The sequence below is a fragment of the Sorex fumeus genome, unplaced genomic scaffold (assembly GCF_029834395.1).
Source record: "Sorex fumeus unplaced genomic scaffold, SorFum_2.1 ptg000039l, whole genome shotgun sequence".
NCBI lineage: Eukaryota > Metazoa > Chordata > Mammalia > Eulipotyphla > Soricidae > Sorex > Sorex fumeus.
Genome location: NW_026606096.1, coordinates 12439603 through 12461623, shown reverse-complemented (window position 1 = coordinate 12461623; position 22021 = coordinate 12439603). Strand labels below are relative to the sequence as shown.

Below are 22021 nucleotides of genomic sequence, written 5' to 3'. Positions count from 1 at the left end.
CAGGGTAAATGGCTATAAAAAAATGACAGAAAGGAAACTTAAGAAGTCACTCTCATCTCTTTTCTCTACGGCATCAAAGTCAATTTCTTTCTTATCAATCTCTTCCAAATGCAGTCAGCAAAACATATCGTTCTAATTCTTTTTGTGGGGGGGGGGTATTTTTAACTCCTCAGTGAATGTTTTTCTTTTCTAAATTCTAAGCCTAGTTCTTGCCAATTGCTTTCCTTTTCAATTTTTTTTTTAATTGAGGTGGGATGCCACACCCAGCTCTGTTCAGGGGTTACTCCTAGCTCTGGGCTCAGGGATCACTCCTAACAGGGCTCAGGGAACTATATAGGGTGCTAGAGATTGAACCTGAGTTGACCGTGTGCAAGTAGGGTGCCTTACCTGCTGTCTATCTCTCTGGTCCCACCAATTCCTTTCTAATGTATTCAAAAGCACATAGATGTCTAGTCCCACAACAAGATGACATTTCAATTAAATCCAATTTAAAAATTATGAAAAATAGAAGGCATCGGTGAACCCAAAGAGCTCGATTTAAGAATGTGTAAAATACTTGAATAGTCACGTCACGAAGAATATAGAAATACGACACCCGGGGGGAACGGGCGGGGAGAAGGCCGGGGCGGGGTCTGGAGGAGCCGGGGCTCCCCAACGGGCCCATCCGCCCCCGACCCCGAGGCGGACGGGCAGGCCCCCGAAGGGTCTTTAAACCTCCGCGCCGGAATGTGCTAGGTACCTGGGACAGGGTGGGGGCGCGGCCGCGACCGAGACGGCCGCGACGCGCCCCCGGCGGGGGAGGCGAGGGAAGACGCCGGACGGGCCTGGGCCGCAGAGGCAATGGCGGAGGGAGGCGTCAGGCGATGGACGCGAACGGACTGACGGCGCGGTTCGGGACGGAGAGGGAGGCGGAAAAGCCGCCGGCGGCAGCGGGGAGAGAGCGGTCGGAAGATCACGACGGGCCCGCGGGGAGCCGGCCGGCGCCGGGCCGGGCCGGGGGACCGCCCCCGGGAGGAGGGGGAGCGGCGGCCGGCGGCACACGGAACGCCACGCCGACCATTCGCACCCGCTCACCCTCCCCCGGGAGGGCCCGAGGCCCGACCCAGGCTGCAGCGCCGCCGTAACCCCGGCGGGATGAACCCCACGTCGAGAACAATCCCTGACAGACAGCAGCACCCCCGCGCGCAGGCGCGCGGCCTCTGCCTCCCACCCGGCCGCGGACGACAGACACCGCCGACCAACCAGGGCACTTCTCTGGCGACCTTCGTTCCGGCTCGCCTCAGCGACCCCCTGAGCACCCCCCCCTTCGCGAGCGGCGGGGCTCCGGGAGGGCGGGCGAGCGGGACCCGGGACGGACCCCGACCCGCAGCCCCTGCTCCTCCTCCTCCTCCTTGGGGGGGGGGGGGGGGCCGCGCCGCACGGGGAAGAGAGCCAGAGCAAGCCCCGGACATGAATAATAAATACATCAAAGTGTTCAAGGTTAATGCGAGCCGAGAGTGAGCGGTCGTGGGCGCTGTCGTTGCGCGCGCCGCCTCCTGTGTTCCGAGCGACCTAGCGGACGCCGAGCGGGCGAAGATGTCCGAGTATATCCGGGTCACGGAGGAGGACAAGAACGACGAGCCCGTCGAGATCCCGTCCAAGGACGATGGCATCGTGCTGCTGTCCACGGTCACGGCGCAGTTCCCGGGCGCCTGCGGCCTGCGCTACCGGAACCCCGTGTCGCAGTGCATGCCTGCCGTACGCGCGCCTGGTGGAGGGCATCCTGCACGCGCCCGACGCGGGCTGGGGCAACCTGGTCTACGTGGTCAACTACCCCAAAGATAAAAATAGGAACATGGAGGAGGCTGATGCTTCATCGGCGGTGAAGGTGAAAAGGGCCGTGCAGAAGACGTCCGACCCCATCGTGCTCGGCCTGCCCTGGAAGACCACCGAGCAGGACCTCAAGGAGTATTTCAGCACCTTCGGGGAGGTCCTCATGGTCCAGGTAAAAAAAAAGATATCAAGACTGATCACCAAAGAGGGTTTGGCTTTGTGCGGTTCACGGAGTATGAGACCCAAGTGAAGGTGATGTCCCAGCGACACATGATTGATGGACGGTGGTGTGACTGCAAACTTCCAAATTCTAAGCAAAGCCCGGATGAGCCTCTGAGGAGCAGGAAGGTGTCTGTGGGCCGCTGCACCCAGGACCTGACTGCCGACGAGCTGCGGCAGTTCTTCTGCCAGTACGGGGAGGTGGTCGATGTGTTCATCCCCAAGCCCTTGGGGGGGGGGGCGTTTGCCTTCTTCACATTTGCAGATGATCAGGTGGCCCAGTCCCTGTGTGGCGAGGACCTGATCATCAAAGGCATCATCAGCGTGCATATCTGCAACGCGGAGCCCAAGCACAATAGCAATAGGCAGTTAGAGAGAAGTGGAAGATTTGGTGGTAATCCGGGTGGCTTTGGGAACCAGGGCGGGTTCGGGAACAGCCGGGGCGGCGGGGCGGGGCTGGGCCACAACCAGAGCAGCAACATGGGGGGCGGGATGAACTTCAGCGCCTTCAGCGTCCACCCGCCCATGAGGGCCACGGCCCAGGCCACCCTGCAGAGCAGCTGGGGCATGATGGGGATGCTGGCCAGTCAGCAGAACCAGTCGGGCCCATCAGGGAACAATCAGAGTCAGGCCAACATGCAGAGAGAGCCCAACCAGGCCTTTGGCTCTGGGAACAACCAGTACAGCGGCTCCAACTCGGGCGCCGCCATCGGGTGGGGGTCGGCCTCCAACGCGGGCTCGGGCAGCGGCTTCAATGCATGGACTTCAGCTCCAGCATGGACTCGAAGTCGTCGGGCTGGGGCATGTAGGCTGGGCTGGTCAGTTAGACGCTAAAGACTGGTGGGAAGTCAAATTTTTCTAAACTCACGGTAAGTATATTGTAAGATACATATGCACTAAGAATTTTCAAAATTGGTTTGTTTGGTGTGGAGTATATTTAGCAGTAATTTTGACATTTTTCATTTAGAAAAAGAGGAAAAGCTAAAGGAATTTTCTAAGTTTTCTTACATAACGGGTTGAACTCTTGAGTGTTTGAAAGTGAACTGCTGTTTGCCTGACGGGTAAACCAACACCACAATTGCTATCAAGAAGCTTCTCCTGTAATATTTTATCCCTGGACTTGTCACCTGAATTATTTGCATGTTCAAAGTGGAACCCATTGGTTAGAGCTGCATTCTTTCCTCCTCGTTTTAATTTGAACCCCACCATACGGATTTTCTCCGTAGGAAGGTCCCTGGAGATCGTGGTGTTGCAATGTTTGGTTCTTTTCTTTCTGTGTGTTTTCTTAACACTTGTCTCCGCTCATATGCGAGAGTATGATATGAAGCCTTCATTTAATCTCTGCAGTTCATCTCATTTCAAACGTCTGTGGAAGAAGCACTCACTGACAGGAGTGCTGTACTCACTGCGCCGTGGGGCTCTGCCCGCTGCTTTGCCCACGCACGCAAGAGCTCGTCCCCACGCCGCCGGGCTGTGTCTCTGACGGTGGGTGTCCCATTTTTATCCGCTACTCTTTCTTTCCTGGAGGCGGATCAACGCTGTGACGGCAAGGCTGTGCTGTGAACCAGAAGGCTGTCTGAACTTCTGAAACCTTGTGTGGGATTGATGGTGGTGCCGGGGCATGAGACGCTGGTATGAGCGAGGACAGGAGAGCGCGTGCAGAGACTTGGTGGTGCATAATGGAGATTCTTTAACTGGGCGAGATGTGTCTCTCAACCTGTGGCTTTGGTGCGAGAGTGTGCGGAGAGCCATGTTAGCAGATAACATACGTACGAACGTTTCTTGCATTCAAAGGACATCCACGTCTGTTGGAAGACTTGAAGTGAGTCTTACTATTAGCGAACCAACGTTAGCTGAATGTGTTAGTGACACGATACTGTATCTGCCCGCCCCCTTGTCAACTGCTGTGAATGCTGTATGGTGTCTGTCCTCGTGTCCTCTCCTGCTCCTGATCTGTCGGTGTGGTCATGTGGCCTGGCGCTGGTGGGATGAGCTTGTGTGCTGTACAGGAATCCCGGAGCTGAGTCGCCAGTGAGGGCGGGGGGGGGGGCGGGGGGGGGGCCTGGGGCCTGCCCACCCCTAGGATGCTGTTGGTGGTCTTGTACCCTGTGCTCGGATGCTTTTATAAGAGTTGTCAATGTTGGAAATTCTGAAATAAAACTGATTTAAATTAAAAAAAAAGAAAAAATGTTCAAGGTTAAAATCTAAAAGTCCAATAATTTTATAGTTGGTGAGAATGCAAGCCACTGGAATCCTCATAAATAGGCAGCAAATGTGATGGTGGCAAATTCCTTAGAAAATTAAATGTAAATACATACTTAGCAACTCCATTTGTATTTCTCCCTAGAAGATAAGACAGCATATGTATACACAAACTGTATAAAAATACACATCAGCTTTAGAGAAACTGGAACTCATCCAAATATTTATCCACTGGTTAGTGTACAAATTGTGATAAATCCCTGTAATAGAATGCTTCTCCCTGATACAAAAGAATTATTCATGGAATTCTATAAATACTTTTATGTTCTTTTCTTTCATTTTGGTGTTGGGGCTCAGAGCTTACTTCTAGCTCTGTGCTCAGGGACCACTGCTGGTGGTGCGTTGGGGACCACATGGAGTCCTGGAAATTGAACCCTGGCGCAGCTGCACTATATAGCTCCAACCCCTGGGATTCTATAAACCTTATACTGGACACAAGGCAGCATACTTTGAAATTAGAAATACATAAAAATGCAAAACAGATTATGGTATAATAACCCGGGCTACTTGCTCCAGTCTAGGATTATTTGGCAAAGAATGACTAGAAAAGCATACAAAAGAACTTTCTGAATAATAGAAATGTTCTAAATTTTAATTGAGACATTGATTACATCTAGGAGTCTCAGTGAATTTTTCACATTATATGTAAGCCACTTTCTTTTTTTCTATTCCTCAGCCAAAGAAGGCAGAAAGAAAGAAAGAAAGAAAGAAAGAAAGAAAGAAGAAAAAGTGTACGTAATAAGCCCACTAATATTCTCAAGTTATCTCAAAGATTTGTAATAGTAGTTGGACCAAAGACTAACCGAAATAAAGATAAGACTGTAATTTGAGATACCAAAGAGTAATGAATAAGACTTTGCATATGATTTATTTAGAATGGGTGAAGGACAACTAGAAGGTGAAGGTAACCACCAGATTCTTGGTTTGAGACAATTAGGTGGTTTGTGGTTTCAAATCCATAAAAATACAGAAGTTGAAACTTTAATTGATATGTGAGGGGATGAAAACGATTACATGTTTCACATATGGTTGAGGTGACCCTAAATTATGCAAGTTAGGTCTGGGTAAAAGTTAGATATACTGTTTCACCTTGGATGGAAGAGGAATAATTTCCCATAATGTCTTGATAGTTATCATCACACAGATACCATAACACAGATAGAAAGGAGAGGAGGTTATCTAGAAAGAGAATGTAGTGAAAGTGCAATTAAAGAACTGATATGACAGAGCCTTTAAAAGAGTCTATAGACCAAGTAGAGAAGATATGGCATTATTTGTCAGTGTTCTTGACAAAGAACACTGACAAATAATGCCTAGAGATATCTGAGTAAGGCTTCCTGAGGAAGGGGAAGCAGCTGACACAGACAAAAGAACTATGCCTTTGATGAAACATTGGGTTGGAGAGGATAGGGTGGGTGGGTTTAGCTCCAGACAGTTTCTTAGGTTGAAAGATGTCAAAGTTTTACAGCTTTGAGCTGGGAGGCCAGACCACCTCCTGAAAAAGACACAGGGGAAAAACGAATGGATTTCACAATCACTAAAGTAGAACAGCAGAATTTAACTTTTAAAACTTGGATTAAAAGCTTGAGACTGTATAGGGTAGGCGCCTGCCTGGCACACTGCTGATCCTGGTTTGCTCACAGCACCACATATCATCACCTAAGCACAGTGATCTCTGAGCACGGAGCCTGGAGTGGCCTGAGCATACCCAGGTGATGCCCCAAAATAAAAACAAATAACAACCAAACAAGGTTGATAAGGTCTCTGGCAAGTGTTCAATGAGAGTTGGAATCAGTGCCTTGATTTTTTTCATAATAACAACCTGTCTAGTTATGCATTTTCTTTTCTTCTTTCTTTAATTGAATCACCAAGAGATAAAGAGTTGAAAAGCCATTTATGGTCAGATTTCAGTCAAACAGTGTTCCAACACCAATCCCACCACCAGTGTACATTTCCCACCACCTGTGTCCCTAGTTTCCCTCCCGTCACTCTTCCCCCACAAGCCTCTCTCTACAGCTGGCAATTTCCGTCTTTCTCGCTTTGCCTGTTTTTCCCCATCTCTGTCTGTCTCTGTCTGCCCCCCACCATCTATCCCCCTTCCCACTTTTGGGTATTATGGTTTGAAACACGGATACTGAGAGGTTATCCTATTTGTTCTTTTACCTATTTTCAGCAAGCAGTTCTTAGAGTGATCATTTCCAACTATCTTTGTCAGTGCAATTTTCAATTGCATAATTTTATGCTTATGCCCAAGCTAGAAAGGAGAATGGTTGGGTTCATATAACATCATAACATCATGGATATACAAATAGTTTCAATTAAAGAGTCAAAATTTTAGAGAATGAATAAAATTAGGTACCAAGGAGTGAGGAGAAGGACAGGAGGAAGCTGATGGACAGAAGAGGACAGGTACAAATTTGGACAGGAAGATCAGGTGCTGTCACAGCACAGGGTTGTTGGAAGTCTTTGAACCAGCAAACCAAAAAGACCAAAAGATTTGTCAGAGAGGGAATGTCTGCGTTGATTATTTCAGCAGATCCAGCATTTGGAGAAAGGAAATGACACAGGTATCAGATTGCTAAGGTAGAGTAGAGATCACAAAACCAAAAGTCTAGGATATTAGGTGAGTCAACGACAAGGATAATGAAGTTTTATTGATGATAGCAGATGCTGGAGAGCAAAACCATGCCACAGTTTTGATAGTCCAGTCCAGTGAGTAAGGCTGTTTCCAAACCACCACATAACAGCGGTGAGCAGGAGATGAGAGTAGCATAGCCAGCTGGCAAATAATGGGAAAAGAATTGATGTTTGGACAGCAAATCAACCCCAATAATCATCTTAAAAATGCAGAGAGATGCAGAGAAACCTCCACTTAAGAAGACTAAGAATGAAATTTTGTTCTTGTTTCAGGGGGAGCAGATCTCAGCCTCATCAGGAAAGGTGGGTGAAGGGGAGGAAGTCGTAGAGTTGGCGCTGGACTGAGATGAAAGAAAGAGAGAGGGTGAAGAGTAAGGGCCCGGTGAGGAGTGCTGCTTGGCTGTGGAAAGTCAGAGGGTGAAAGGTACGGGCATGGTGAGGAGTGGTGCTTGGCTGTGGGAAGTCAGCTCCTATTCTCTGCCACTAATCACTGGCCTCAATCAGTGTGGAGCGAACGGTAGTAGGGGCCACAGCAGAGTATATAAAACTAGAATATGAGGAAGATACAGAACCACTGCCCAACTACAGCTAATCGTCTCTTCATACACTGCCATTAATCAGTCAACAAAAGGGAGTTCTTAGTCTCAAATAAGGTTGATGAAAATAGTTGATTACCTAAACTTCTTTACAGGTGATAAAATAATAGAAAAATTGCAACTGAGTAGCCAATTCACCATATTATTGTTAAAGACTTTGATATAAAAATGAAAATAAGAAAATAAAGACTAATATAAAGGCTTGTCGACCAAGTGATCTTTAATTGTTTAAGGGCAAATCCTGAGCATGTCATTTTCTTTTCTTTTTTTTTTTTTGTTGCTTTTTGGGTCTTACCCAGCGATGCTCAGGGGTTACTCCTGGCTTTGCACTCAGGAGTTACTCCTGGTGGTGCTCCGGAGACCAAATGGGATGCCAAAAATCGAACCCAGGTTAGCCGCATCCAAGGTAAACGCCCTACCCCGCTGTACTATTGCTTCAACACCCTTAACATGTTATTTTCATTTCCTTTTAATTTCACTTCCATTGACTATTCCAGAAAACAAGGGATATACTGCTGAAATGGTTTTTTATTGTCAAAGTTCCTGGCTTTTACATTGCTGTGTAGGCTGTAATTAATTGCCTTAGTGGCATCCTGGTCCTAGAGAGAAATATGAGAAAGGGGCTTACTTGACTGGTATTAGTCAGTGGGGATGCACCATTCATGACAAACATTATCCATATCACTCATGTGTCTGACAGATATGTGATTGGCAGCTAGACTGAGCACATTTCAGCTGCAGGATTTATCCCAAATTTGATTCAATGATTTCTGAGATAAAAGCATCATAAATATCTTCCAAGCAGTCACTAGAAATTGCCAAGGCAGTAAAGGAGAAATTATTGAATTATCGATTCTGATACTGAATTTCTGTTTGATATTTTTATTTATATAACTGTTGGTCTTCTAAAAAAATACACTTTGTTCCAGTGCCAGACATCTCATGAGAAATTCATTTTCTTTTCATTTTAAGATACTTGGATTATACAGAAAAGGCAATGAAATAGATTAGGAGGATTTAAAAAAGAAGAAGAAGAAGAAGAAGAAGAAGAAGAAGAAGAAGAAGAAGAAGAAGAAGAAGAAGAAGAAGAAGAAGAAGAAGAACTAAGTACTAAGGCAGAAGGGAAAAAGCTCAGTGAAGACAGGAATTTATTGAATAACATGAGTGTGTTGATCTGAAGTCATCCAGAATAGGATTAGCAGAACACTAGATGAAAGACAACCATGCGAGCAAGCCGGGTCCCGGGAAAACATCCAACCCCATCAAAAAATGGGGCAATGAAGTGAACAGAAACTTTCTCAAAGAAGAAATCAGAATGGCAAAAAAGCACATGATAAAATGTTCTACATCATTAATCAAGGGAGATGCAGATCAAAACCACAATGAGATACCATCTCACACCTCAGAGACTGGCCCACATTCAAAGGAACAAAAGCAACCGATGCTGGCGTGGATGTGGCGAGAAAGGAACACTCCTTCACTTTTGGTGGGAATGCGGACTGGTTCAGCCCTTTTGGAAAACAATATGGACGATTCTCAAAAAATTAGAAATTGAGCTCCCATTTGAGCCAGCAATACCACTCCTGGGAATATATCCCAGAGAGGCAAAAATGTATAGTCGAAGTGACATCTGCACTTGTTTGTTCATTGCAGCACTCCTTACTATAGCCATAAACTGGAAGAAACCTGAGTGCCCAAGAACAGATGACTGTTTAAAGAAACTTTGGTACATCTACACAGTGGAGTACTATGTAGCTGTTAGAAAAGATGAAGTCATGAAATTTACATACAAGTGGTACAACATGGAAAGTATCATGTTAAGCAAAATGAGTCAAAAACAGAGGGATGGACATAGAAAGATTGCATTTGTCTGGGGAATATAAAGTAACAAAATCTGAGATTAATACCCAAGAATAGCTGAGATCAGCACCAGGAGGATTACTCCATAGCTTAGAGGCCAGCTGGGCATTCTAGGAAAAGGGCAGCTCAGATAGAGAAGGGAGCACCAAATAAAGGGTGTTTGGAGGATCTTCCCAGGAGGGGAGATGCTTGTTGAAAGTAGACTATGGACTGAACATATTTGCCACTCAATGCCTCTTTTGCAGACCACAACACCCAAGAGGAGAGATAGAACAAAAGGCAGGGTGGGATGGGGATGGGGGTGGGAGGGATATTATCCATTGGGGTGGAAAATGGGCACTGGTGGAGGGAGGGGTATTTGATCATTGTATAATCGAAACCCAAGCACAAAAAATTTTTAAATCTACAACTGTACCTCATTGTGTTTAACTAATGAAAATTTTAAAAAATGGAAAAAAAAGAAATAAAATAAAAAGATGAAGCACCAAAGATGCTTTGCAGGGCATGGGATCAAAAAAGATTCAAGCATAATCCATATTTTTTTTCAATTTGTCTAAATTTTTATTTGACTAGCAATACTTAGATCTCCAATTTTTACTTCCAGGCTTTTCTCTGAAAATGATTTTTCCAATCAGTTGTCTTGCCATCCAGAAACACAGGTTTGTTTTGTTACTCCATTAATTTCCTAAATTAGACCCATTTTAGACCATAAAAAAACAATCCAAGTAATTCACCTTTCTTTACTTTTCATTTCTACTTTATTATTTTTCATATTAGGTTTCTACTTTAGAAATTGAAATTAACTCTTAAAGGTGTCTCAACCACCTCGCTTTCTAATGCAGGTTTCATCTTTTCAAACTCTTCAATATTTAACTGAGGTGATATGTTTATAACATTCTTTGTTACAGATGCAAGTATGTAATTTGACAAATGTATATAGTACAGCATGCAAACCACCAAAGGAGGAATTATATCCATCTCCACACCACTTATTCCATCTCTTCTTCCCTTCCAGTCATCATCAATTAAATACATAAATATTTAGATACTGTTTGAAAAATTTTAATGATAAAGATCATGACATCTAAGCATTATGACAAAGGTCCACTTGATTTGAAACGGTACTAATTCTTTAGAAAATTATTCTTTATAACAATATATAATATGAAGTTGCAAGTGACTTTGGGTATGATCTAATTCAACAGTGTACCCATTTTTTGGGCATTATATAATGGGATGGGGAAGTTATAGTGAGTGAATATATAAAGGTTGAACAGGATGTCAATGGAAACAATGAATGAAATATCTCTGGATAATATAAGACATTAGGTAAAGGACGTATTTGTATTGGAAGCCATATAGAATATAACTGAGACATTTTCCCAGAACACAGACACAAAATATTAAATAGATATTCATTTCATGAATGTAAATAAATAAGGCGTGTGGTACTAAACAAACGTAGATCTTTTTGATGAGTAGTTGGATTCTATTTGCTAGTAGTTTGTTGAGGATCTTTGCATCTGTGTTCATCAGGGATATCGGCCTGTAATTCTCTTTCTTTGTGGTATCTCTGTCTGCTTTTGGTATCAGTGTGATATTTGCTTCGTAGAAACTGTTTGGAAGTGTTTTTGATATTTCAATTTCGTGGAAAAGCTTAAAGAGCATAGGGAGTAAGTCCGCTTTAAAGATTTGGAAGAATTCACTAGTGAATCCATCCGGGCCAGGACTTTTGTGCTTGGGGAGACTTTTTATTACCATTTCAATTTCCTTGATGGTGATAGGTCTGTTCAGGTATTCCAGGTCTTCTTGGTTCAGCCTTGGGAGTCTGTAGGAGTCTAGGAATTTATCCATTTCCTCGAGGTTTTGATGTTCCGTGGCATAAAGCTTCTCAAAGTACTCCCTGAGGATCCTCTGAATTTCTGTGGTTTCTGTTGTAATGACCCCCTTTTCATTTCTGATTCGGTTTATTAGGGTTTTCTCTCTCCCTTTCTTTGTGAGTTTTGCTAGAGGCTTATCGATCTTGTTAATTTTCTCAAAGAACCAGCTCTTGGTTTCATTGATCTTTCGGATTGTTTTTTGGGTTTCCATCTCGTTAATCTCTGCTCTGAGTTTTATTATTTCCTTTCTCCTGTTCGGGTTGTGCTCCTTTTTTTGGTCCTTCTCCAAGCTCTTAAGCTGTGAGGTTAGGTTACTTATGTGTGCTCGCTCCTCCTTCCTGAGGAATGCTTGTAGAGCTATAAACTTTCCTCTTAACACAGCCTTTGCTGTGTCCCATAAGTTTTGGTAACTCGTGTTCTCATTTTCATTCGTTTCTAGGAATCTTTTGATTTCCTCTTTGATTTCCTGTCTAATCCACTCGTTGTTCAATAGTGCACTGTTTAATTTCCAGGTGTTTGATTTAGTTTTCTGTTTTTGTGTGTGATTTACTTCTAATTTCAGAGCATTATGGCCTCAGAAGATTGTTGATACAATCTCTACCTTCTTAATTTTATGGAGGCATGTTTTGTGGCTCAGCATGTGGTCTATCTTGGAGAATGTTCCATGGACGCTTGAGAAGAATGTGTATTCAGCTTTCTGTGGATGAAGTGTCCTGTATATATCTACTAAGTCCCTTTCTTCCATTGTTTCCCTCAAATGAAGTATGTCCTTGCTAAGCTTGAGTCTGGTTGATCTATCAAGAGGTGACAAAGCAGTGTTGAAGTCTCCCACTAGTATTGTGTTGCTATTGATGTCTTTTTCCAAATCTATGAGTAGTTGTTTTAAGTACTTTGCTGGTCTCTCATTAGGTGCATATACATTTATTATTGTAAGTTCTTCCTGTTGTACAGATCCTCTGATCAATAAGTAATGGCCTTCACTGTCTCTTATGACCTTCCTCACTCTGAAATCAATGTGGTCTGATATAAGGATGGCTACCCCAGCTTTTTTATGGGAGCTGTTTGCCTGTAGGATTGTTTTCCAGCCTTTGACTCTGAGTCTGTGTTTGCTTTGACTATTGAGATGCGTTTCTTGCAGGCAGCAGAATGTTGGGTTCAATTTTCTAATCCATCCTGCCACTCTATGTCTTTTAATTGGTGCGTTTAGCCCATTGACATTGAGAGAGATTATTGTTATGGGATTTTGTCCCATTGTTCTGTTAAAATTGGGTGTATTTGAGGGGCCTTTCTTGCCTTAAAGTAGCCCATTTAGTTGTTCTTGTAACCATGGTTTTGAGTCTATGAAGTTCCTGAGCTGTTGTTTGTCTGTGAAACTGTGTGTTGTTCCTTCTATTATGAATGAGAGTCTTGCTGGGAAAAGTATTTTGGGGGAGGCATTTATTTCATTGAGTTTTTTCACTATGTCCCACCACTGTTTTCGGGCCATGAGGGTTTCATCAGAAAAATCAGCTGTGAATTTTAAGGATGCTCCTTTGTAAGAGATTTCTTTCTTCGATCTTGCTGCTTTCAGAATTTTGTCTCTGTCTAAGGTTTTGGTCATTTTGATCAGAATGTGTCTTGGGGTATTTTTATTCGGATTTCTTCTAGCTGGTACCCTTCGGGCCTCCTGAATGTGGTCACAAGTTTTCTTCAGCTCTGGAAATGTTGTAACAATGATTTCTTTGACAGTTTCTTCTTCATCGAGGTTTTCTTCCTGTCCCTCTGGGACTCCAATAATTCTTATGTTACCCCTCTTGGCTTCATCACGATCTTCTCTTGCCATCTGTTCCCGAATTGTGAGTCTCTTTTCCATTTTCTGCTCTTTTCTGGAGAGTCTCTGAACTTCATCTTCGAGCTCACTGATTCTGTTCTCAGCCGCTCTTACTCTGCTGCTGAGGCCTTCCACTGAGCTTTTCAATTCGCCTACGAGATTTTTCAAGTCTGACATTTCTGATTGCATTTTCCTCATTTCTGCCTTCAGATCCTCTTGTCTTCTATTGGCATTGGTTTCCATTGTTTCTTTTAATTCCCTAATATGGAAAGTATCATGCTAAGCGAAATGAGTCAGAAAGAGAGGGATAGACATAGAAAGATTGCATTCATCTGGGGGATATAAAGTAACAAAGTATGAGATTAATACCCAAGAATAGCTGAGATCAGCACCAGGAGGATTACTCCATAACTTAGAGGCCAGCCGGGTATCCTAGAAGAAAGGGCTATTCAGATAGAGAAGGGAGCACCAAAAAAAGGATGTTTGGAGGATCCTCCCAGGAGGGGAGATGCATGTTGAACGTAGACTATGAACTGAACATGTTTGCCACTCAATGCCTCTTTTGCAGACCACAACACCCAAAAGGAGAGAGAGAACACAGGGGATTGCCCTGCCACAGAGACGGGGGGATGGGGGGATGGGGGTGGGAGGGATATTATCCATGGTGGTGGAAAATGGGCACTGGTGGAGGGATGGGTATCTGATCATTGTATAATTGAAACCAAAGCACAAAAAATTGTAAATCTACAACTTTAAAAAAAAAATAAAATAAAATAAAGGGAAAAAAAAATGTAGATCAATATTGAACTTTTTGATTAATCTAAATATTCTTCTGTTTTGCTTAATATCTTTTAAGTAGAATGGATTAGAGAAAAGATACAGACCCAGAATAATAATACTCAGAGGAATACTGCTTAAAACTGGATTAAATTTATATTTACTCAACAGAAAATTGCACATGTACTTATGCATGCAGTGTCTTCCATCATCCTTACTTCATATCCCCATTATCAATTTTGCCAGATGTGGCTCATAACAAGAACAAGCGAATATCTTGAAGACCCATGAATAGCTTATTTGAATGGAAATGTCATCTTGTTTGGTTCAATTAAATTTGTTCTTTGGTCAGTTCATAGAAATTCTTTCTCTTATTGATACTACCCATCTTTGCCTTGAAGGAGAAGTACAAATATCCACAGTGTAGATGTAACCGTCAAATAACTTTTCAGTGTTTCCAACTGTCTGAAAATACCTATGGTGGAAAGTAGTCTAAGTGAAGCCTCTCAGTGTGGGATATTTATGGCACTGTAACCATTACAGGCATTGGGACTTCATTCCCTTGTACCTTTTATCATTCTTTAGTGCAACGATGGTTCAGATTTTGTGTTCTCTCCTACAACCAGTACTTCCTTCTCCTCCACAAAAATGTTATCTGCCAGTCCAAGTGAACACCGCCATGCTGCTGGGAAACCTGAGAATGTATGTTCTTACACACCATCCCAAAATTGAAGACCAGCAAACTGTTTTACATTTTTGTGAGGATACCTTGGAGGTATAACCAACTGACATAGAGATCAACTGAACATAGTGAGACAGGGTTCTTCCGAAAATGTTTAGGATGTCACATCATTCCTTCCCCCCCCCCCCCCACTTTGCTTCTTTATTTTCCTATGAGGTTTTTTTGCCAACACTTCCTGAGGACACTTTTCACAGAAACATTCAATTTGCAGTTCGTCTCCAAAAAATCCAGTCTAAACAAGTTGACTGAAACAGTCGTGTGCCTCTGGGACTGCCCTCCTGAAATTCTTGGTCAAGCTATCTTTGATTTGACTTTCATTAGTGAGGTCCAAAGGGAGGATGGAGCAAATGGCAGGAAGCTTGGAGACTTGGCTTGCACAAAATCCTGCATCGTGCTGCTTCCTACCTATAAGGCAGGCAGGTTCTCAGCTCTCACCTTTGAACACAGACACAGTCTCTTAGTCCTTGGCAGTGCGTTCTGCCAGGTTGCATGATGTTGCAGATATCCGTGAGTTTTGGTACTCACCTTAGGGGCATATCATGCCTAAGGAAGTGCAACATTAAAAAGAGAAGAGAGGTAATGTTGACATCTTCAGATAAAACCCATAATAGCAAACAATATGCACTGTTCTGTTCTTTGAAGGAGGCCTCACATATTCACCAACAGTGGGTCTCCATAGATTTTGTAGAAGCACCCAGTCATCTTATTTTCTTCTTTATATTTTTTAATTTTTTGTTTTGGGGTCATACCTAGTGGTTTTCAGGGTTCAAACCTGGCTCTACTCTCACGGATCAATCCTGGCAGTGCTTAGGAAACATATGGGGTATGAGAGATTGAACCTACATGAACCATGTGCAAGCTAAGTGTCTGCCTGCTAAAGTATCTAACGCAAGTGCCTACTTGCTAAACTATCTTTCTCTCCCCATTTTTTGGTAATGATCTTAACAAAGACAAAGCTTTTGGTGAAAAATATTAATGGTCTTATTAATAGTTAAGGTAAGAAAAAATTTTGTTTTGAGTTGATGTGGTAGAATTGTTAAATATGCTTCTAAACTTCAATATCTCCTCCTCTGAAATGTATACGTACTTTGCTATAATTACAGCAGGTAGGGCATTTGCCTTGCATGCAGCCAACAAGGCAGAGCCGAGTTCGATTCCTCCGCGCCACTCGGAGAGCCCAGCAAGCTATCTAGAGTACCTCGCCCACACGGCAAAACCTGGCAAGCTACCCGTGAAGTATTTGATATGCCAAACACAGTAACAAGTCTCACAAAGTTACTGGGCCCACTAGAGCAAATCGATGAACAACGGGATGACAGTGACAGTGCCTATTTACTGATCAGGTTGGATTATTTTTTCCAGTATGCCTTTTATCTGAGTGTGGTCTTGTGATAAAGTTCTGGTTAATGCTATATAAACATGTAAGCATATGGTATTTCATGAAATCAGCCTAGAAACACATGAAGGAAAAGAAATCAATTGTCTTAGGTGCGCCTGAGCCATTAAATAGTGATAGAGGATCATGAAGTAGCTTTAATAGGAGAAATAATCAGTTATAATTGTGTTGTAAAAGGTAAAGCTTGGTACTTTGATAAGAATGCTATATGTATTTCTGGATTATGCACATTTAAATTCCATGTAGTTAAGAGGGCATCATACATTGCGACCTTAAAGTCAGAATACTTGAGGTCTGAGCAAAAGTACAGTCGGTGACATGCTTACTGTGCACATGGGTCTTCTTCCTAGCACATAATATAGACTCCTGAGGCCACTACAAGTGATCAGTGTAAAACCAAGAAGGAATAAGAACTGACCATCACTAGATATGCCCCACCCAAAAAAGAATGAAATAGATGTGAAAAATAAAGTCAGAGTTCTCTCTTTCTCTCTTTCTCTCTCTCTCTCTCTCTCTCTCTCTCTCTTTCTCTCTCTTTCTCTCTCATAGAGGTTGGAGGAAATTGGACACTCTGGTGATGTATATGATTTAAAACTTTATACGCAAGAAACCATATAATTAACAATACTTAAATCACTGTTTTCAAAGGTAAATATATACAATATATAATTCTGTACTAAACCTATAATTTTATGGCATACCCAGTGGTGTCAGACTTCATACTATACAGAGATGATTTTGCACCTGAATATAAATGGACAGTCATGGAAAATAAATTTATTTCATCAAAGCCTGAGGGTTTATTTTCATTAAAAATTGCTATTCACATGCTTGTAGGTTTATATACCAGGAATGAATGAGATTGTACAGACTCTACTTTCTCTTTCTGACTCATTGTGATGATATTGGCACCCTCTGGTTCCATCCATGTTGAAGAAAAGGGCACATTTTCATAATTTCTGACAGTTGAGAGGTAAACGTACTGCATTGATATACATTTTCATATTCTCTTTTTCTGCTCATCTGCTATTGAATACTACGTTGTATTCAGATTGTGGTAAAAAAAAAGCACCACAATGAACATAGGTATGCATATCTCATTTCAAATTGTGTTTTTGTACGTTTTTGGAAAGAGATATGAGTGTAATCACTGAATCATATGGCAGATCTTTTTGAGAAATCTCCATGGCCTTTTCAGGAAGGCTGAACCAGTATTTTTTCACTTCAAAAAGAGAAGGTTGGGGCCAGAGAAATGGTAGAGGAGGTAAGGTACTAGCCTTGCCAACAACTTATACCAATGCAAGCCCCTGCACAATCTACGTCCTCCCTCAAACCCCCAACCCAAGCCTCACCAGGATTGACTCCTGAGCACATAACCAGTTGTATGGCCTGAGCACCAAGAGAGTTCTCCATCCCTAACAGCAAACAACAAGAGAAAATGAAGGATTGGGGGTTTTCTTTTTTCTTTATTCTTTTTGCTTCTACAACTCCATCAGCACTTGGTGCTTTCATATGTTCTATCCTCACTGGTGTAATGTGATATTTTTGTCATTTTTATTTACGTTCCCTAGATAATTCCTGATGATAATTAACACTTCATTTTATGTTCCTATTGGCCATTTCTATATCTTTTATGGAAAAATATTTGCCCAACTCCTCTCCCCTCTGTTTGGATGAGGTTATTTGTTTTTGTTTATTTGTTTGGTTTGGTTTTGGGGTCACACCCGGCGATGCACAGGGGTTTCTTCTGGCTTTGCACTCAGGAATCACTCATTTTTCCCCCCACATTGCTTCTTTATTTTCCTATGAGGTATTTTTGCCAACACTTCCTGAGGACACTTTTCACAGAAACATTCAATTTTGCAGTTCGTCTCCAACAAATCCAGTCTAAACAAGTTAACTGAAACAGTCGTGTGCCTCTGGGACTGCCCTCCTGAAATTCTTGGTCATGCTATCTTTGGTTTGACTTTCATTAGTGAGGTCCAAAGGGAGGATGGAGCAAATGGCAGGGAGCTTGGAGGCTTGGCTTGCACAAAATCCTGCATCGTGCTGCTTCCTACCTATAGGGCAGGCAGGTTCTCTGTTCTCACCTTTGAACACAGACGCAGTCTCTTAGTCCTTGGCAGTGCGTTCTGCCAGGTTGCATGACGTTGCAGATATCCGTTAGTTTTGGTACTCACCTTAGGGGCATATCATGCCTAAGGAAGTGCAACATTAAAAAGAGAAGAGAGGTAATGATGACATCTTCAGATGAAGCCCATAATAGCAAACAATATGCACTGTTCTGTTCTTTGAAGGAAGCCTCACATATTCACCTACTCTGGATCTCCATAGGTTTTGTAGAAGCACCCAGTTATCTTATTTTCTTCTTTATATTTTTTAATTTTTTGTTTTGGGGTCACACCTGGCGATGCACAGGGGTTTCTTCTGGCTTTTCACTCAGGAATCACTACTGGCGGTGCTCAGGGGGCCATATGGCATGTTGGGAATCAAACATGGGTCGGACACGTGCAAGGCAAACAACCTACCCGCTGTGCTATCACTCCAGCCCCTGAGGTTATTTGTTTTATTGCTGAATTTTGTGAGTTCTTTATAGTAGTAATTTAGATGCTAGTTCTATGTCAGATGTGTGATGTGTGAATTTTTTTTCTATTTAGCAGAACATGTTTTTGTTTACTGATAGTTTCTTTCTCAGTGCATACGCATTGTAGTTTGATGAATTCTGCTTATTTTTTTCTCCTCTACAGGGCAAGGCTCAGGAACTGGTGCGGGAGTATAGTAGGTAAGGTGCTTGTCTTAGAGGTGGACAACCCGGGTTCAATCTCTAGCATCATTATTCGTAAGTTCTTGCAAACTATGGTTTTAAAGAAAACAATTTAATTCGGATTTTATTATATATTTATATCAATAAAACATAATTTTCTCTGTCAGCCTTCCTCTAGGCATTGGAATATCACCAACCATCTGAAGAAATACCAGAACACTTTTCAATGTAATGAATGCTAAGTTGTTTATTTTTCTCTGTTTTCTTTGTCAGTAGAGCTGAATCATTGGGAACTTCTGAAGTCAATATCATGAAGGCATGCTTATACATCTTTTTCTCCATTTTATGGTTTCAGTTCTAATATCACGGTCTAGCCTATTCTAAGTTAATTTTCTTACATAGTGTAAGATTCTATTCCAACCTAAATATTTTTTTATGCTTGACTCGGGTTGGAGCGATAGCACAGCGGTAGGGCGTTTGCCTTGCACGCAGCCAACATGGCGGACCCAAGTTCAATTCCTGCACCCCTCTCGGAGAGCCCGGTAAGCTACCGAGAGTATCTTGCCCGCATTGCAGAGCCTGGAAAGCTACCTGTGATGTATTCAATATGCCAAACAAAGTATCAACAAAGTCTCCAATGGAGATGTTACTGGGCCCACTGGAGCAAATCGTTGAACAAAGGTAGGACAGTGTCAGTGTCAGTGTCAATTTCATTTAATCGTGAAGAGTTGTGACAAATGGAACTAATTTAGCCCTTTTACAATGTGGCAAAAATGATTACGGGGACAGAGAGAGAATTAGTGGACAGGCACTTGCCTTGCAAATACACAACCAGGGTTACATCCCTGGCACCACATATGAACTCCAAAGCCCAATAGGACTGATTCCTGAGCACAAAGCCAAGAGTAACCCCTGCACATAGAAGGGGAGGGTATTAGACAAACTACAAAACTAGAAATGCAACAAACAAAATTGAGAACGCATCTTGGTTTATTAGCACACCCATCATCCAATATGTACAACTGGGTGTCTGCACTGAGAACTTTTAAAACCTATTTCTCTTAGTAACACTAAGTACACAACATATTACTATCAGCTATAATCACTACTTGGCCCATGCTTTTGAAGTTTTATATATTAATCGAGGTGGAAAATGCCTTAAATCCTAGGCTTGCTTCCAGATGGGGATAGACTCTTGGAAGCTATCTCAAACAATACTGATCCATTTGCTTGAATAAATTACTCTTTGAGAAAAGACAACTTCAGTAGTAAAATTCAAAAAAATTCCAATAAATAATTGCAAAAATAGTAATAATGATTATGATAATAATCATAATCATAATAATTAGCCAGTCATAGATTCAGACAGGTGCATTGGGGAGCAAGGGAATATGAACAAAAACTAGAGAAGTGGAAAGGCAAGAAAATACATAAGATATTAGACTTCAAAGAAACTTGTTAGAAAACACTTCTTTCCCACTGAGTTTAAAAAAAATAAAAACAAGATATAAATAACAGCATTTAGGAAAAAATGAGAAATACCCTAGCATTTAGAAGAATAACTACTTATAATTCTTACAAATGAATACCTCAGTGAATAAAAACTGACTTAAAGTCAGAATAGACATGACTATATATGCCCATTATATAGAAATGTTTTGACATATCTGGAAGTAAGGAATTCTGTGTTGATGTTCCCAAACCACATATACATTCCCACCTATTTTTTGAAACACCAAAATTTGCTGTTTATTATTTGTCTTACATTTTTTCAGTCACCAACATTATTATTATTATTTTAATACGTTACACAAATAAAAAGTCAAAGTACATTAAGACTAGTGTAATGAACCTCTGGGCAGCCAGAATCCAGCATTTGTGGCACAGTCCTGCAACCTGGTAAAAACAATGTTTAAGAATTCAACAATCAAGAGATTTCACATGAATTTTGATGAGCCAAGCCCTCTTGTGGGGTTCATAGGTTGCAAAAAATACCATCAATTTTAGGGTCATTTACTTCAGTTAATTACAAAGAGGCAAATAAGCATGGCAAAGTTTACATAGAATCAAGGCTTCACCTGCCTCCCCACATTCCCAACAACCTGTCTGAGGAGAGGAACCACTTCCAGATCCAGCTACAGTCCAGTACTGCAGTAGTGCAGGGGGAGTTGGATATCTCTTAGGGTCCAGTGTAGCTGGATAGCTGGTGAGTGGCTACAACCGTCCTTAAGCCTACCCACAAGTACACAATGTACAGTCACCGATTTCCTACTTCTTGCTGTATCATAGGGCTGAAACAGTCCTCTTTCCTTTGATGTGTTTTGCTTAATGTTCAAACCCAACCGTGCTCAGGTGCTTCTCCAGGCAGGGTGCTCAGGAGTTGCTCCTGGGATGCTTCAGGTACCAAGGGGTCGAGGGATCAAATCCAGGCCTTCAGTAGGCAAAGCTTGTACTCACATCCTTGGAGCGATGCTGGCCCCATGTTTTTGGTAGGGCCCACGTAAGCCCACCTAGCTGGAATGACTACCATCTTCAGCAGTTGGTGGACCGATAGCGGAGAGAAGGAAATCACTGAATTAACAGACCCAGAAAGGCAGTCAATCAGAACCACAACGTCCCTAATTTCCCCAAGTCCAACCAAGCAGAGAATAGGTCTGTTGACAGTTGGGGTTCAGGGTATAAAAGGGGCTCAAAGATGTAGGGTTTCATTCTCTCTCTGGGGAGAAGACCCTGATTGATTGATCGATCAGTACCTCGACGCTATACTTGGAACGAAATAAAGCTCTATTGAACTTTCCCATTTGTCCTGCACCCGTTCGTGATATCACAGACCCTAACAGTTTGAATGTCCACATGCTGCTGCTCTTGAAAACAATCATGCAATTAGAAGAACTATTGGTTGCCCACAGAGTGAGAGACAGGACTGATATTTCAGATTCAGAAGACTGCGAAGCTCTTATCAGTAAGTGTTCTTTATAAGGGTTTATCTCTTCAGCAGAGATTACAATGAAAATGCTAGAAACACATATTGAGAGGGCAGAAATATAGTATAGTGCTTAAGGTTAGGAATCTCTGACATGATTTCTGGGATCGAGAAAGTAGTGCACTAAACTATGTCAAGGCAGGAAGGGTCAGGGCATAGAATCATGCACTTTCTCTCTGAGGACACTCCATTCCCACTCGTTGTCTTGCCATTCAGAGTCACTTTGGGGAATGGGGAGTTCTGGGGCTCCTGGGGTGGGGGTGGGGAGCTGCCCTCAGGCCCA

At 42.6% G+C, this 22021-nt stretch overlaps 1 pseudogene; it reads left to right on the top strand.

Annotated features, from left to right (window-relative positions):
- The first annotated feature begins 1575 nt into the window (after positions 1-1575).
- On the top strand, positions 1576-2840 carry LOC130028368 (TAR DNA-binding protein 43-like; annotated as a pseudogene).
- The last annotated feature ends 19181 nt before the right edge of the window (positions 2841-22021 follow it).